The sequence below is a fragment of the Amblyomma americanum genome, chromosome 5 (genome assembly GCF_052857255.1).
Source record: "Amblyomma americanum isolate KBUSLIRL-KWMA chromosome 5, ASM5285725v1, whole genome shotgun sequence".
NCBI classification, from domain to species: Eukaryota; Metazoa; Arthropoda; class Arachnida; order Ixodida; family Ixodidae; genus Amblyomma; species Amblyomma americanum.
Genome location: NC_135501.1, coordinates 69,559,068 through 69,569,619, shown reverse-complemented (window position 1 = coordinate 69,569,619; position 10,552 = coordinate 69,559,068). Strand labels below are relative to the sequence as shown.

Genomic DNA, 10,552 nt, shown 5'->3' with positions numbered 1-10,552 from the left:
TTTTATTTTTTTTCGGGAAGAAAAAGTAAGTAAACCTTAGAAACATTTATCATTTTCATTCCCACTTCAGCTTTGCCATTAGAGCACATCCTCAAGACTCGCCCTCCCCCTCTTTTCTTTACTGCTGTTATGGCTCTTCACGTGCACTTTAATGACGTAGGCGCGTCATAGAGAAAGTACGAAAAGCTAAGCAGCCTCTACGGAAACCGATGGGACCTCACTACAGAGGGTTGGCACCACTTGTTTCAGGGAAACCCGTCACGAATTTATACCGTTTGCATTTTTGAAGTTAAGAAACAAATTTTTCGGCATAGTAATGACAATGCTGGCGCAGAGCAGAAAATAGGTGAATCATGATTCCCATCAGTGCTGAGGATAAAAAAAATTCTGGCCATTTCTTGTGCTCTATTCGAAAATCGTGCGCCAGCTAATAAAGGTCAGCGACGTCGATCAAGCCGTGCCACTCTATGGCGCAGGTTCCAGGTTACCCTCTCTGTCTCCGCCGGGCTACGGTAACTGCGGTACTCACCGCTGCTCGCTGGGATAGCGGAGGCGAGTCAGTGTAGGCCACGTGGAAGCTGTGCCACCGAATGATGCGATTTGATAGACGTCGCTGAGCGTTCTCAGCAGCCACGCGACTTTCGAACAGCACGAGAAATGGCCAAAATTTGTGGAGCCGCAGTACTCACGATAATCGCTTTTCTGATATTTTGAAAACTAAGGGTTCGCCACATGCATACAAAACAAAAAATACGTTCATTTTTATGCATTGCTAGACCATCTGCGGTTAACTCTTTTGTGTTGACGACGGCTGCCCACGTTTGGAATCACATAAACAGACTATAAAATAGCATCCGAGATTAGCTCCTTCGATCAATTGCTAAGTCAGAGCTAAGAAAATGGCTCGCATCATCAATAGCCTCATTAAAACACACAATGACATAGACAGACTTACGAAAGACAAAACTTCATATAGTGAGAAACTAACAAGCATGAATGCTCTGATAATAAAGTAAAGGGAAGGAAGGTAATAAAAGCAATAGAATCAATGTAGGTATCTTCTTTTAGTTGGCCAGTATTCCTATTGCCTAACACGCATTTTCTACAGATTCTCCAAAGAAAAGTTTTATTACTTAGCCGTTAACTTATTGGCTTCTTTGAACCTTTTTTTTCCTGGCCAGAGGATTAAACAGTAATTTCAGAAGCAAAAACAACAAATGAAAGGAGCCGGAGCACCAGGGGACAGACCAGCCGGTTATAAAAGCTATCGTTCATAGCTTGAAAAAAAAGAGATACGGGCTCGTCCGGGATTTGAACCCGAGACCTCTCGCACCCTAAGCGAGAATCATACCCCTAGACCAAAGAGCCCCGCTAGCAAGGTAGTCGTTGCGGCCTTGCTTCTGGAGTTCACCTTCCGCAGTAATAGGGAATGGGACCCAGGGTGAACCCGCTTTCTAATTGCACTTAAAATGGCTTCAACACTTAACGTTGCAAAGCATTTCTTGAGTATGTGTTTCTCTATTCACTGACGTCTGCGTGATGCTCGCGCTCGGCGGGATTTACACCACTGCTGGTGACGCGTTATATTCATATCTGTGTAACCACTACAATTGAAAATATTGCGTACAGACAAACTTTTCGCAGGTCCTAAGCTTATTACTTCAACTATAGTTAATATAGATAACTTTGTTTCCTTGCGAGGTGGCTTCAGCCGCATCTCTGACGTTATGTCTGCTCTGTCCGGCTGGTAACCAAGTTTGTAGATACGCCCACTGTCATTTTAATTCTCTTGTAGTAGCTCAAAGAAAGTTAGAAACGATTACGGGCTTCCTCGGAATCTGAGCATGGCACTCCTCGAAACGGAAGCGATTATCACGTCCTTAACTACCAGACATGAAAAGGAGTCAACAAATGTTCAAGTGCCGAGATTGGAGATACGCCCACTCTCATTTTAAATCTGCTGTACTGGCTAAAAGAAATTTAGAAACGTTTACGGGCTTTTCCGGAATCTGAGCATGACACTACTCGCAACAGAAACGATAATCACGTCCTTAACTACCAGACATGAAAAGGCGTCAACAAATGTTCCAGTGCCGAGATGAAAAATCGTTGTAGCCAACTGTTTACCTCGAAGGACGATACGTGCTCAAGGCGGATTTGATCTTTTTCATTGGAGACATTTGTTTGTGGGGTTTAACACCCTCACGCTACGTAGGTGCTACGTATGTGCTACGACAAATGCCGTTGTGTAGGCCTCCGGATCAGTTTTGGCTACCTGGCGTTCTTTAACTTGAGCTCACATCACAGAAGACTTCAGCCAATTTTAATTTGTTCTCGATCGGAGTGGGGCCGCCACAGCCAGGTTTTTATTGCAAGCCAATGAGGCTTGAGATGTGATTGAAATCGAGCATAAAGAGCAGCGTATTTTGAGTAGTTGGTGTTTTCGATCAGGAAACTGGGTATCTTCCAATTCGTTTCGATGAAAGTCTTTCTGAACTGTTCGAAATTCTAAGTGTTTTCGAACTGTTCTTGAACAAACGATACAATGTCCACTTTTTTTACATGCTCTTCAGAGAACACTTTCTCCTTGCGTTATATAAAAAGCATTCAGAAACTGCTGTTTTCGAATACGTACAAGTGTTTGTGTGTGTTTTCTTACATGCGCTTGCCTGTTGATGCGTGAAGTTCATTTTGTGCATCACAAAGAAGAAAAGAAAATCGCCTAGAAGAATTTGACCTATTGCATTAGTCACACGCGTGATTTAAATAAACGAACTGGAAACATGGGGGTGGTTGTTTATGAATGCATACTCAGGCTGCGCGATCACTGTGCTTTGAGACAGAGCTGGTTTTACCCGATTTGTAACACCGAGTTTTGCAAGACGCTACCGAGTCTAGGAGTGTTTTTCTGGCCAATTTCAGGCAGAAGCTTAAACGCAACGAAATTGTCGTTCACACTCACAGCCCATTACCGGAAGCCCAGTGTCCAGCGAAAAGTTACGCCGACCACTGAAGTAACATATGTAGCTTTGTGTGATAAGTTTCGATTATGGCGAAGTAAAGTGTGGTTTGAAATCCGACATTATTGACCACTTCACAGATTTCTCTGTCTATCTGCAAGTCCACCGCTAAATAATGCCGATAACACTTGGAAAGTTTGGTTTATGGTTTGGTTTATGGAGGTGTAACGGACCAAAGCGACTCAGTCTATGAGGGATGCGTTAATTAACGTCTCCGGAAATTTCGTCCACCTGGTGTTGTTTAACTTACACGGACATCGCACAGCACACGTGCCTCTAGAATTTCGCGTTCATACATATTCGACCGCAACGGGCCGGGATCGAACCTGCGTCTTTAGGGTCAGCAGTCGAACGCCGTAACCGCTGAGCCACCGCGGCGGCCGAACACTTGGAAAGAATTTAATCCGAGTGTAATTTTAATAAGTTTGTTTAATTTTGCGTCCAATTTTAACTATCATGTCGTAATTGAGGAGGCTGACAGCGAGAGGTCATATAACTCTTTCTTTTCACGCTTTATGTCCTTATATGACCCTTGTGTTAAACTTAAGTCCGTAAAAAAAACACGCAGGTAACTACGAAAAACCGTGCATAACTAAGACACTATACGAATGAAGGATTATTCTTCATGACAGCCTTTTTCAATTCTTAAACAAAAGAGAGCAAAATGATCTTCTTTAATATAAAAAGGGGTGGAGTAAACTGAACAAAGTGACAAAATATTTGAATTGACTACTATATAAATTTGTTAGTTCTGCTGTCAATTGCAGGGTGATGTGGAAGACGTTCAGGGAAGAAAGAAACAAAAGCCATTGTCCAGAAAATTTCACTTACAGAATCCGGCTGGAACTGAGAGAGAGATCTCAGGATTTTTCAAGAAACACTTTCATGGAGTAGGTTGAACTGCAGATGTCACTCTTGGCGTGCCTGGCGAAAATTACATTGCTGAAACTGGCTTGTCAGAACTTTATCTGCAACAGACAGACGCAAACGCAGGGTGTAATTGAGCTTATGAAAGATAATACCGCCTGTGGACGGGATGAAGTGAAACAATACCGCATAAAGCGGAGAGCGGTATAGTTGCAGTTGGACCGGTGCAGACCTGCCACCTTGTGACGAGAGCAGGCGAGTTACCAAAGAAAATGAAGCTAGCAAGAGTTTCACCGTTCATAAAGAAGCATTACTTGACAATTTAAACAACGGTGCGCTAATTTATATCCTGTCGGTATTTTCAAAGACAGCGGAACGCACCATTAAGATATGAATAACAGGTTTTCTAAACAATGCAATCGCAAATGAGCATTAGATATTTTGTAAAAAATATAGGCACAGGCTGCCCTTCCATTATTTAAAGAAGAAACTATCGAGAACACATGAAGCCAACTTTTCACACTAGCTACCTTTTTATACTTCAGAAAGACGTTTGACTGCGTGCAACGTGAACTACTTTTGTGGAAGTTAGTTTTGTGTTATGCAGGGTGTAACGTTATCTTAAAAAAAAACTATTAGACTTCAAGATCGCAATTCAATGGAACTGGTAAAGTCGAATTAAGCATGGTAACTATTAAATAGAGAACCACGACTATTGAATGAGTGACCTGACATATTCACCGTCTGTCGTATACAATTCAGGAAGAAAATCTATGCTATATTTTTCTCCGAGAAAAAAGGCGTGAAGCTCAGCCCCCGACCTCACTGTTTGTGTCAGCCTTGTTTGGTGAATTCAATGATTCATTTCGTGGAAACGTTTGTGTTTACTGTCAAAGTTATTGCGGTATAAGTGAAAGTGGTTTAGTGTTGCCATAGATCACATTTGTTTCCCCACTTCTTTGACATGAATTATTACAGGCGTATTGAAATAGTTGAACACCATTACTGTTTGGATTGTTGCACTACATTGGGTTGATATGTGCTGCGTAGCATTGTGTAAACTATCGCATTTCCTGCCTGCACTGTCAGGGTGGTATAGCTTAGTTAGGCAATTACAGGGACTTTAACTGCACCTTCTGACGCAAATTGTAAGAAAGTGTCTTCAATACATGGTGAAAAAAAGAAATCTATGTATTTTGAAGGCTCATGCCGGCAGGAATATGGCACAGCAACAGGGCCAACCTGAGGTGACCACCATGACACCACTAAGGCTCATAGACAAAGATCAAAGGTCATCACGTACTATTAGGTTTTCTGCTTCTTTCTTATTTCGAGGAGATACAGACTGGAACGTCCTACCATGTGACATCGTCGCCATCGCTTCATCATCCACTTTTAAAAATTGCGTAACTGACCGTGTTCAATGATACATAATCATCACCGTTTGTTTTTCTATACTCAACTGTAATCCCACACTTTATGTAACACCCGCTTGTATGGGGGCCTTTAAGGTATAAAACTGAACTGAACCGAACTTCCGACTTCACAAATACACATTAAGGTTTAAAATGGAATGCCTAGATGCTTGTCGCTGAAATACTCCTTTAATTTAAACGAAAATTATAAACAACTTTAGTCATCCTTCTAGGAAATTAAGCTACAGGCTAATCGCAGGTATTGACTCTCTGATTTAAATCTTTACAGGCATTCAATAAATGGTACCGACACAAATGGGATGGGCGTCAAAACGACATGAGTGGGGCAGCTACTCAAAAAGAAGTAGCACCAGCAATTTCTTAGTAACTAAGGGATAGATAAAATAACCAATTAGTAACACACTAGCACATAAGGAGCTTTTTACTTATACAGTCTAGTTGCTTGTTTCCACTGCATTTTTCTAAAGCCCTTGGAACAACATACCGGCAAAGAGACGCCGCGGTGGCTCAGCGGTTATGTCGCTCAGCTGCTGACCCGAAAGACGCGGGCTCGATCCAGGCCCTGGCGGCCGCACTTCGATGCAGGTGAAATGCTGAGGCTCGTGTGCTGTGCGATGTCAGTGCACGTTAAAGAACCCTAGGTGGTCGAAATTTCCGGAGCCCTTCACTACGGCGTCCCACATAGTTCGAGTCGCTTTGAGACGTTAAACCCCCGTAAACCATCGACCATGCCGGCAAAGAAAAAAAAACAATATGCATTACTGCCCGTGCATCTTTGTCGCCGCACGGCACATTACCCATCCAGCACTCGCGAAATCACGTCCTTAGAAGGAAAGCATCAGAGGCATAAAAGAAGGGTCAACTTCACCCATCTCATCAATTGACCAGTTGGCGCACGTTTGTTTTACGTTGAACGAGGTACAAAAAATAAAAAAAATAATGTGCCCCGAGAATGGTGGCTGAAGGTTCTCAGTGCCGTACATCCTTAGTGCAAGCGAGCGTAGCCATTCACTATGTCTGTACGTCCGGCTTTTCAGCACCCGGGTGTATTCGCCGCAATTTCTTGGCAACTGTCTAAGAGTGACGCTCGCAGTCTATTTGGGTTGACTTCTGCGACCTACCAGCTGCTTCTGCGTATGGCTTCTCCTACCATGGTCTTAACAGTGTTATTTCTGGGATATTTAGCGAACGCAAGCTAAACCCACGCAGCAGTGTTATCTTACTGCTGTCGACGAAACGAAAGATTACGAAACTCAGTCGTGTTATACGGTCCTGGCTTGAGCGCCTTTAAAGTCTTTGAACGTCTTTGAACGCATAAAAAGCTTTCTTGCTAACAACTGCTGCAGTGACAGGCTAGCGAGAATTGCAAGGTAATGCCACGTGTGGCGTACAGAAGCAGTCGAACTGCACCTCAAGACCGTTAATGAATTCAGTTTGATCTCGATGTGGGTCATAGTCACACCGAGAGAAAAGGGGCTCCGAGAAAAACACTGCTTTAAACATATTAAACGGCAAGCTGCCCTAGCTCACTGAAGCAGAACGTTGGGGAGCCGTGTGAAGGAATATAACAGCGAAACAAATCAAAGCACACACGCAAAAAAAATAAACGTTTAGAAAGAAGACAATCGTCCAATATGCCTGTGTTATATTGTGTCGTATTTAGGTTCGTATCAGGTCTTACACAATAGAAGGAGCATACCATACCCCTACTATCAGACAGTGGTCCACGAAGAAGCTCTGCCCTAATATTTAAGTGGAATAAATATATTTATTGTCGTTTGAGCTAATCCCACGTGTTCACAGTAGTACGATAACATTCAGTGATAAACAGGGGGAAGGGGAATAAACCATATAAATGCACAATATAAATGATGCCGCTTTATCACACATATGTAACCACGACTTAACAACTAATTATGCGAAAGAAGTGAGAGGGCTTTTTTTCTTCTCTTTCTTTGCCCTCTCCCAGGCGGCTGCGCATCCTCGCACATGCAATAGCGTGACGAGGGGTGACTAGCGACAACAACAATGTCGCGAAGCTTTTTCCAGGGAATACTTCTAATCTTCTTTGAGCCTTCGCATTCGGAATCAAACCGCATAAGTTCTAGAACATATTGAAGAGTTGAAGAGCATTTGAGATCGACCAAATTTTCGTAATTTCCGTACTTTGGAAGGTTTCCGGAACGTTACCTGGAAGAGGTGAAACAATCGCAACGCGCTTTCATGTCGGCTCGTTGGTCTAGGGGTATGATTCTCGCTTAGGGTGCGAGAGGTCCCGGGTTCAAATCCCGGACGAGCCCGACAATTTTTTTTTTTTGCATAGGCTGTTAAAAATCCCCAAATACTTCAACACGAAAATTTCATTTCCATTCATCTGGAGAAGGTACCGTCACCTCTACGCCACTTATGATGTAAAAGAAAAAAAAAAGGCATACGAACCTTCAGAGGGTATGCAATGTTGCGTGTATACTTAATAATAATAATAATAATAATTGGTTTTGGGGGGAAGGATATGGCGCAGTATCTGTCTCATATATCGTTGGACACCTGAACCGCGCCGTAAGGAAAGGGTAAAGGAGGGAGTGAAAGAAGAAGGGAAGAGAGAGGTGCCGTAGTGGAGGGCTCCGGAATAATTTCGACCACCTGGGGATCTTTAACGTGCACTGACATCGCACAGCACACGGGCGCCTTAGCGTTTTTCCTCCATAAAAACGCAGCCGCGGCGGTCGGGTTCGAACCCGGGAACTCCGGATCAGTAGTATACTTATACTGCTTTCCTAAAAACGGCACAAAAGTGGCGCCAGATGTTCCACCCCGCGGACTCAAAGCATTATGCGTTCGTCGAAGAAAGAGATAACTTACGTTGACCTTGACAAAAGAATTCATCGTCATGCTGGAAAAGACTTAATGCCTAAATTATGCATGAGCCCGTGTCAGCTCACTTGCTTGTCACAGCAAATTAATAAAAGGAAGCCTACTTGCGCTGGGGGTGCCGAACAACAAGGTTTAGTTAAATGCTGAGCCAACCTATTTCAGTTATGAAGAGCTTTTTGTTGATTTCTTTTATTTACGCAATACTGCAGACCTCATATGGTCCAGGCAGGATGGGCAAAAACTTGGAAGACAACATTCGTAGCTCCAAATAATAAAATTCAATATAACACAAACAATACACACAATGGTTACAATTTAAAACTGGAATCAAACAGATTAACAAATAAAATAAATAGAAAACTGTATTTACAGAATGTTTTGAAGTGAATTTAGAAAATTTTAATTTCAGAACTCCCCTTGGGTAATGAACTAGAGTCTGTTATAGTGCGCGGGAAATAGTTTTTTATTGGATAGTCCTTGCAAAGTAGGGGGCCAAATAGTCATTATGTTTGTGCTTGGTTTTCCGAGTTACAGAGCGCATGGCGTAAGGTTCTGGTGAAACACGTGATTTTTTATTTACCAGTGAGTCTAGAAAGATCAAAGATGAAGAGCAGCCTTCTGGATTTCTTACTGATCTTTTTATTTTGCAGGTTAGCTTGCCGTTTAATATGCTTTAAAGCAGTGTTTTTCTCGGAGTCCCTTTACTCTCGGTGTGACCATGACCCACATGTGATTGGCGAAAGGCACTCATAGTACCAATACATAAAAGAGTTTATTGGCTACTAGTTACTATCAGCGATGTTCTATTACTAGTCGTTGTTGTAAGCGTTGGGCGCATGTTAATTTAAGTTATTTACAGAAATTCGTTCTCGAAGCTAAAGCAATTTCCGCTTACCAGCATGGTTTTAGAAAAGGTCAATCTACATTCACACTGTTACTCTCGACAGTTCATGAATTTTTTATTGTTCTTGACATGTCAGGAGAGCTGGATGTTTTATCTTTCGATTTTTTAAGGTGCCTAATAATTGTCCTATGGCAAATTATTGTATTAGTTGCAGTGCATTGGTCATCCGTTGCTCTGCTGCATAGCTGCTGCTGCATATCTTAACGACAGACAACAATTTCTTGAGATGAAAAAAACTATTCATCCAGCGTTCTATCAATCACCTCCGGAGTTCCCTAGGGAAGTGTACTAGTACCGTAGTTGTTTTTAAATTATTGAAAATATTTAAATGATTTAATAGATGTATTTCAAGACGATGTCTCAATAAATTATTTGAAGACGATTATTTTGATTAAAAAAGAGAAGCAGGAAGACCATGCGGTTCAACAGGCGGAACTCAAGGCAATTGGTGTCTGGTGTGAAGACTGGGGTACGAATAAGGAAAAAACTGTTATACGCTTCACAAGAAAGAAACGTCCAAGCATAATTACTTATCACCATGGCAGGAGTGCGATTTACAAAGTTTATAAGTATAAACACCTAGGAGTGACGCTTACGAATGGTCTACCTTGGATATTTGCGCTTCCTCTTTTCAAAAGTGAAGCTTTCTTGAAAGGAAGCTTAAAACGGTCCACCCGAATACAAAGCTTTTAGCATATAATGCACGCATAAAGTAAAAATTTTAATTAGCGTCGTTACTGTGGGATCCCTACACCATGAACAGCACGGAAAAACTGGAACGTATTCAGTGAAAAGCGGTAAGGTATATGTACGGGAAATATAGAAGACTAGATCCGTCTTCTTTGCCCATGCGAGAACATCAGATTGCAACATTACAAGTACGCCGGAAAATAAGTCAATTTCTGCTCCTTCATTAATTTTTTTACGAAACATTTCGTTAAACGTTCCGAATTGTTTTCAGCAAGCTACTACAAGGCGAACAAGGCATGCTACACAACACACACTGTCACCGATTTTTGCAAAATCGAACTACTGTAAGAAAATTTTCGCTCTACAACAGTGAAAGATTTGAACTAATTACCACCGATTGTATTTGAGTCGAACGAATTCTTGAAAGAACTAGAATGCTTTTGTGCCAATCACAGGTAGCTTGAGTTGCATTATGTTCTTGATTAGTGAATTATCTTTACTAATATGACTAGAGCGGAATTTAAAGTCTTGATTTTTGTTCTCGTTGTATAGCCTTTTAGAGCCCTTTATAGACTTGTACAGCCTTGTATAGAGTTTACGACTTTTTACTTTTGTGTTCTGGATTTGTGTCCTTTTTTTGGATGACATGGCAAGGGTTGAACTTGTGGTCTCGATTCCTGTTCTTATTCATTATTGTAGGGCTTCTTCACTTTCAGTCTTATTGTTGTAAGGCCCTTCTGCATTGGCGTGCAGTATCGTTA

At 41.9% G+C, this 10,552-nt stretch overlaps 1 non-coding gene across 1 annotated transcript; it reads left to right on the top strand.

Annotated features, from left to right (window-relative positions):
- Positions 1-7,551: 7,551 nt before the first annotated feature.
- TRNAP-AGG (transfer RNA proline (anticodon AGG)) lies at positions 7,552-7,623 on the top strand. Its single transcript has one exon. It is a non-coding gene; the product is annotated as a tRNA-Pro (tRNA).
- Positions 7,624-10,552: the final 2,929 nt, after the last annotated feature.